The sequence below is a fragment of the Anser cygnoides genome, chromosome 18 (assembly GCF_040182565.1).
Source record: "Anser cygnoides isolate HZ-2024a breed goose chromosome 18, Taihu_goose_T2T_genome, whole genome shotgun sequence".
Lineage (NCBI taxonomy): Eukaryota > Metazoa > Chordata > Aves > Anseriformes > Anatidae > Anser > Anser cygnoides.
Window position 1 is genome coordinate 10,940,617 of NC_089890.1, and position 7,559 is coordinate 10,948,175.

The window sequence follows — 7,559 nt, forward strand, 5'->3', positions numbered from 1 at the left end:
CAGCCGTGCTCGGGGCCTCTGCAGAGTCCGGGCGACAGAGCCCAGCTCGATGTGCACTTATTAGGGAGATGATTAATCTATTTGTTTTGCATTGCTGCTATTATTATTATGCGCATAAGCCTGAATTATGTAAGAACTTTCCTGCAGAAATTGTGTTTGCTGGCTGCAAGCACAAAATAAAGAAGAAAATTCTTTCCCTTAAATATTTCTAGCTATATGGATAGAGAGTGCTGGGCTTTTGGGGGCAGGATCTCTCCTTTGTGCTCTTGGCATCTACTGTCATGAGGTCCCTGCTCCTAACCAGCCTTGCAAAGTGTTGTTACAATACCAAATAATCTATAAAATAGACAAGAGATAGGGAAAGGAATGCAGTAGAAAAGAGAAACTTTTGTCAATATATTATTCCAAGAATAGCAAAAAAAATCCATTGTGCAGTTTGAGAACATGGTGCCACGCAGACATGCGAGGGCAAATCTTGGAAATAATGTCCCTTGGATCTGAATGACATGGTGCATTTCAAAAAGGTAACTGCACTAGGCATAGTAAGTAGCAGAAAATACATGGACAAGGAGGATTTCGTAATTTCGTTCTCTTCCCTCCAATTGTAAAATCCTCAGAAAGAGGGTAAAAATTAGGAAATGGGGTAACTTGTAGAAATAACTGATCTGTTCATCACCTACACAATGAGAGTTTTTTTATTTTATTTTTTATTGTAAACTACCTTATGACAATTGGTGATAAAAGAGCCGAGCCATTCAAAAATCCATTTTAATAAAACACCGTATGACCTCATAGATATGCATAGGATTTAGAAATAACATGGATTTTAATGAAGGTACTTGAAAGGTATGGTGCCATATTGCAATTTTATGGAAGATCTTAGATTAATGAAATTAAACGTGAACTGCATTGTTTAGATGATGAACTTAAGGTCATATCTGCAGCATTTGAAAGAGAAACCTTGAGTGGAGGGTGTAGAATCATTGATTTAGACCCTGGTAGACAGCTGAATAGCAAGCATTGAAGCATGAAGGTAAATTCCCATATTTCATTGTTAGAAGGTTAGCTGGTGGCTGCCAGCTTTTCAGTGATAATCACCAACCAATTCCACCCTGTTTCAAAAAAGATTTTGCCTTTGTGTGCTAAGACACTTTTAAAAACCATTACTGTTCAAAGCAGGGGCACAGTGTTTAAAGAGAAGCTATTTCTGCAAAATATAGGATAGCAATGAGTTGATGCTGTCCTTGGATAGCGATGCTATTAAGTTCATTAGGATCATCATCCATTTAAAATGCTTATAAGGAGAATTTAGACTGTTTGCTGTAGACGCCAGAGGCACCTCCTCCTGCAAGTCATAACTACATGTCACCAGTAATTAGCTCTTTTCCTTCCTTAGGATGGCTTATAAGACAATGGCCCTTTCAGGTTTAAGTACCGTTTTCCTCCCCAGACACACACACACATGCACCCACACACAGAGGGGATGAACGCATGCACGTGCACATGTGTTAAACTAATAGACATGAATTTGTACAACAGGAAAATTGCAAGGAATGAAATCCTCAGGCCTTAAGAATAAGTGATAATGGAATGATACTGCCAATTACTGCTTGAGAACAGTGTTGTCACAGGGAACAGCTCATGGAGATGGAAGGATGAGGGGAGGAGAGAAGGTTCCCTTTTGACAGTTTGCTGTTAAAGGGAATTTGTCAAGGATGTTAAAATTAGATCTAACTGGGCCAGATCCTCGGATGACATAAATCAGCCTGTAGACTTCAAACCACGAGCTGGCCACATATTCCTCTTTGTTCTTCCTTCATCTTTATTATCTGCATCATAACACTGCCTGTGAGCTGCAATGATGCTTTGAGCTCCATTGTCTTAGCGCTGTACAGACGCAGTGAGAGAAGGTATTTCCCTGCTTTCACCTGCTCTGGGTAGTGCCTTTTATTACTTATAACATCCACGGGTTTTACAAATCCTACGTAATTGCGGGAGATGGGGACCTCGTCTAGACTAGGATTTGGGCTGTGATGTTAGTATCTGTCAGATCTGTATGAACTGACCCGTTTTCAGCGTGGGCAAGACGAGCTGCTTTCCGCAAGGGCAAAGTGATGGAGTTGCCTTTAATGAGTGCTGTTGCATACCGGAGTGAGAATACTGAGGTGGGACCCCATCATCCTGCACCCAGCCCCGCTGATTGCAATACGGCAGCGCTCAGAGGCAGTGTTTAGCTTCAGGATCAGCCACGTACCTCTCATGGGCAGATGAGAGGGCAAACCCAAAGAGGATCCTCTCAGATGGGAAAAGATCCTGCAGTTCCATGTACAATCTCTTCCAGCCTGAATTTTTGGCGTGCTGAGCTAAACTCTGCCACATCATGAAAACTGTCTGAAAGCTGCCAGTAAGGAAATTAGGCAAGAAATAGTGTTAGATAATGGTTGTAAATGCATTATGATCATTCCTTTCATTAGAAACTTCCTTGTTTTCTCCCTGACGTACACCAGGAAACAGCTTGCATGTGATTTATTTGTGTGTGTTTGGGGAGGAGAGGCAAAAGGAATAAAGTCTAAGCCATTAGGTGTTTAAAAAGGCAGTTGGGAGATTTAGGGACACGATGCTTATTAAAATAAATAGAAGCTGTGTGTCTAAGTCCCCTGGTCATCCTTGAAAATCATGTCCCTCATATTTATCTGACAGTCAATTCCAAATAGAGCACTGCCTATTGCATCTCCAGCGTGCACCTCAGTGCAATGGGACATTAAAACCAGCTGATGCAGGATCATAAGGGGGCCAAACCCAGCTGTATGCCATCTACTGCCTAATGTTCTGAGTAAGGAGAGAATATAATGGTATAGAGCATCTTTCTGGGAAGCTCGCTATAGAAAAAAGTCCAAGTCCCCCAGATGTTCAGGGCAGCTGGCTCCCTCTGCCTGTCCCAGAGGTCTCGGCTATGTGCAGGGCTGGGCTTCAGACCCACTCGCCCCGCGGTGTCCAGTTCTGCGGAGCGGATTTGCTGAGCTTTTAATAGATTCACAACTTTCCGTCCCGTTGTAAATCTTCCAACAAATATTTTTTCATTTTTAAAAGAAACTATTGGCATTGGCCACTTCAGAAATGCTGACCCATTAAGTCTAAACAGGGAAGTTAGGGCGTGTTAAATATCAATTGATTATAAAACCCATATTAATTGACGTTTAGCAGCCCCACTAATGGAGAGGAGCTCATTACATAGCAGTTAACCCTCAATGCATATATATTAAATAATCAATTAGTATTTATTTAACATACAATAACTTCCCTATTAGGGCTAAATTAAAAGCCTCTTTATGGAGGCCCTGCAGAAAGCGCTGCACTGTGCTAACCTGAAGCCAGGCATTTGCATTAACAGTGTGAATTTTTGGTACCTCCGGTGCCCCCCAAGATCCTTTAAAGTGGTAAGTGAAGCCCTAGAGAAGGGCAGTGCTCCTTCCATCACCTGGCCCTAGGAAGGGGCCTCAGCCCCGGAGCTGTGTGATGGAGCATGAAAGAAGCGTGGTTCACGTAAGCGTCTGTTCAACAGAGCCGTGGCAAGAACAAACAAAGCTCCTGCCGGCTCTCCTGCAGCACAACGTGTTCTGCAGGCAGATCCCGCTCCCGAGAGGGGCCAGGCTGAGAGGAAAGGCAGGGAAGAAGAGAAAGTCAGAATTTCCCCTTCAAAACAGATGGAAAAGGTTGCGCTGCCCTCCCCAGCCTGGGCAGGGTGACCTTGCTGTGCATGCCTGGTGCCTGGCCACCATCCCGTGCCATCGGGGTACCGCTTGCCCCGTTGCAGGCAGACCACATGGTGTCAATTTTACCACATCAGACTGCTCTGGTCACTGGGTTCGTTCTTCTTCCATCCATCTTCTTCGTCCATCCCCTGCCCGTCACTCCGGTAGCACAGCGCTGCTGCCAAATTCCTCGGGGGCAGCACGCGGCGGTGGCTGCAGGCGTGGGCAAGGGCTGGGGAGATGCTGGCTGGCAGCTGAGCCTCGTTTATCCTCCTGCGCCCGCCCAGTGCAGAATGCCCTCCGCTGACACACTTCACAGCCTGTAAAAATGCAGTTCTAACAACGCGCTACCTTTATGAGCAGAACGGTCAGTTAAAACTCCTCCTAAAGGGTAGGGGGTGTGGGACTAAGCAGAGAAAGGTGAGTCGGGTTCCTCCGGAATAAGCCAGTGCCAAAAAAGCGTGGGGCTGTGGGAGGGGGAAAAGACTGAGAAAAGCTTTGGCAGTGTGTACCCAGGGCTGTGTGCCTCCTGGGGGGGCCGGTTCAGCTCAGCCCCCCCAGGGAAGAAGGGTCTGGAGCTCCCCGGCCAGGAGGGCACTTGGTGCAGAGATGTTGGGGCTGATGTGGTCCTGGTGCAGGGCCAGGGCAGGGAAAGAGGGGGACTGACAAGTGAAAGACCTTTAAAGTAGAAGTAAAGTATTTTTGAGTGCAAAAAAAAAGGAAAGGAGAACAAGGAGAGAGATGGGCAGACAGCGAGGCAATATAGAAAGCAAAGAGGTGGCACGGCCGGGTAATGGAAATAGGGCAAACTGGGGAGCTCGGAAAAGGCACACGCAAACTAAATTGCAGAAAATAAGTCTCTCCTGTGTTATGCTGTGAGCTGCCATTTACATCAGTGTGGCGCATTGACTATAGGCAAATAGATTTACACCAGACAGAGATGGGAGTAAAGGGCCGACAAGGAAGAGTAAAGCACAGAGCAATTCTGTTTTCCTTGGAGCCTCGGTGAGTTTTATATTTGGGTCTAATAGGCCCAGAACCTATTTGGAGTTGAATTATATCACCCCCATCCTATGAAATAATCTGTTTTCTGGTGGGGGAGAGCTGGGAAATCAAGCAGCTTCTCCAGAAGTCAATTTTGGTTCTCAAAATGGAGCCAGCTTGAGAAATTGCCATTGATCCACTTCTGAACTTGGAGCAAATTTCCATAAAAATAATCAGATGCTCCCAGCTGCTGGAGTTTGTAATGCTGTGTGCTTCACTGGGTGGGATGGGAGGGCTGGGAGAACGGGGGCTGAGCAGGCATGGTTTCGAGTTCCTCCTCTTTGCCATACAAAATATGAATTGGGAGCAGAAGGAGGGCATGGGAGAAGATGTTCTGATCACCCTCTTGGGAAAAATAAACAAGCAAATGAAAACAAGTTGTTTGGCCTAATCCTACACTGATGGAAAGTGGAGCTGCCCTATTAGCCTTAAAAAAAAAAACACCTTGATCCATTTAGGTTCCTGAGAGGAACATGCGAGGATCTGTGAATAACCCATGAATGTGGCTTGACTGAGCGCTCTGGAAACTTGGGGAACTGTGATGCTGACAGAGCTGGGTTCATTTTATATGTGCATGGAAGGAACGGGGTGTGTGCCCCCCCCCCCCAAAGCCCTGCCTGCCCCCCGGAGGGAGAGCCCCAGCCCAAAAAGAGTTTTATTGAGAAAATGTCATTGTATTTCACGCCACCTTTGCTTTCCAGCTCTGCTGTGGAGTAAAATTCAAGCATGTGCCAGCGCCTGCCCCTCCTGAAGCTCAGGGAGGACTTTGCTGTTTGCCGTTCACTGCAGTAGAAAGGGACCTTCGTGGTCTTTTCCCTCCAAGGACAGCACCAGTCACTTGAGCAGTGATGGTCACCTGTATTCACAGGTGTATGATGTATTTTTAGCACCTGCAATAAATTACTTCTTTTTTCCTTACAGCTTCTGGAAACATTCCCAGTCCCTGGCTTATTCATCAGGACTGTTAGATTGCTGCTGCTGAAAAGAAGGAAGTACCTTTTTTTTCCTTATTATTTATTAGCATATAGCATAGTGTGAGGGACTGTGCCAGGCAGGGAACCCCTCTGTGAGAGGCACTGGGTAAACACGGTAGAAATGGCAGTGACAGTCTTCATCACGGAGCGTTAGCAATTCAAACAGCCACGTCAGTCAAAGAATTTGAGAGACAGGATGTAATACAAGCAAAGGGAAGAATGTGACAGTTTGCAAACACTGAGTGAGTTGCATGATTTTTTTTTTGTAGGTGTGTTCATTCTTTTAGTATCTTGAAGGAAATGCAAACAAAATTTATCTTGGACGAGTCTATGTGCAAGCGGGGTCTGTTGGAGCTTTATGTTAGATGTAGAAAATTCTTTGCCTTGCAGAAAGAAATAACCAGAGGGCTTTTTGAAATTTTGAGGATATTATCCAAGGCCTGTTTTTGTCTAAGAGCACGGGGGGTACATCACTGAGTCCAAGGGAAGGGGAGTCTTGTGCCATTCTATTAATAATAAGCAGAAGAAAGTAGCGAGACAGAAGCAGTGGAGCAAAAACAAAACCCCCACCAGACAAACAAAGAAGCCACCAATCAAAAGCTGATGAATTTCCAAGGTAAAATTTTTGGGTAGTCAGAATGGGCTGACATTTCCTAAAATAACCAATTTAATCCCTCCATGCTGCAAAGGGGATATCAAACTTCACAATTTTAAAAAATTAGGCTAAACATTTTCTATTACCCTGAAATTTTGCCTTAGAGAGACGATACCATGGAATGAATTTCCTTGGGAAAGAAAAGAGAAAAGGATGCTGCAGAATTATTTTAGTTAAGATGACTGCAATGCTAAAAATGAATTCTGGGGCAGCACAATAAACTCATACAAGAATATTAATTCTGCTTCCAATCATCCAAGGAGTTCAGTCGCTGAAGCCAGGAGCCCATTCATAGTCTGTCTGGTTTCCATGGGCTTTGGGTAAGCCTTGCAAATGCTATTTTTTCCTGCTAGATTTGCCTGTGACTCTTTAGTGTTATTAGTCAAAATACTTTCTTCGGCAGAGAAGCAGCCACCTCTCCCCTGCTGCTTTGGCTCTGCCGTGGATTGCTCCATCGTACACCGTGCCTTTTCTCAGTCCTCGTAGGCAGCGCCAAGGGCGGTGCTTGGAGGCACCTTGCTGGGGGTGCTGGTCGGGCATTTGCCCAGCTAACCAGGCACAAAATCCGCATCCTGAGCTCACCATGAAGGTGCAAACACCCTCTGAGGATTCATCTCTGCTCTGGTGTCTTCAAGGAGGTAACCCATTGATTACGGGAGAAGAGTGCTTGGATTTATACCGTACATGAAAATAAAAGCAGAAAGGGAGGTCCCGTGGCTGAGCCCCCAGGTACGGGTCCCTGTGCTTTGCTGTGCCACTTGGCTCTCTCCTCATGTCCCTGGTTCCCCAGGAATCTGCCTGCCCCTGCGGGCAGCTTGTGTTCCCTTGGTGAGGGATGCTCCAAGACTTTGAAAATCCCAACCTGAAGACACTTGTGTCCAACTTTATAAAGATCCTACTGTGCGGCTGCAAAGAGTGAGTAATTTCTATCTATAACACGTTATGAAGTCCTCAGAAAGCAGGCACTAGGGCAGTGTAAAATGGTTATTTTAGCAGTATCTTCTCTTACAATCGCTTGTTCTGCATCTCCACGGAGGGGTGCCTGGCAGCACACAGCCCCGTTGATTTAAGCTCGCCAGGCTCCTGTGCTGCCGCTTTTGCAGAAGCGCCTGAGCTGCCGTGCAGGGCTTGGCC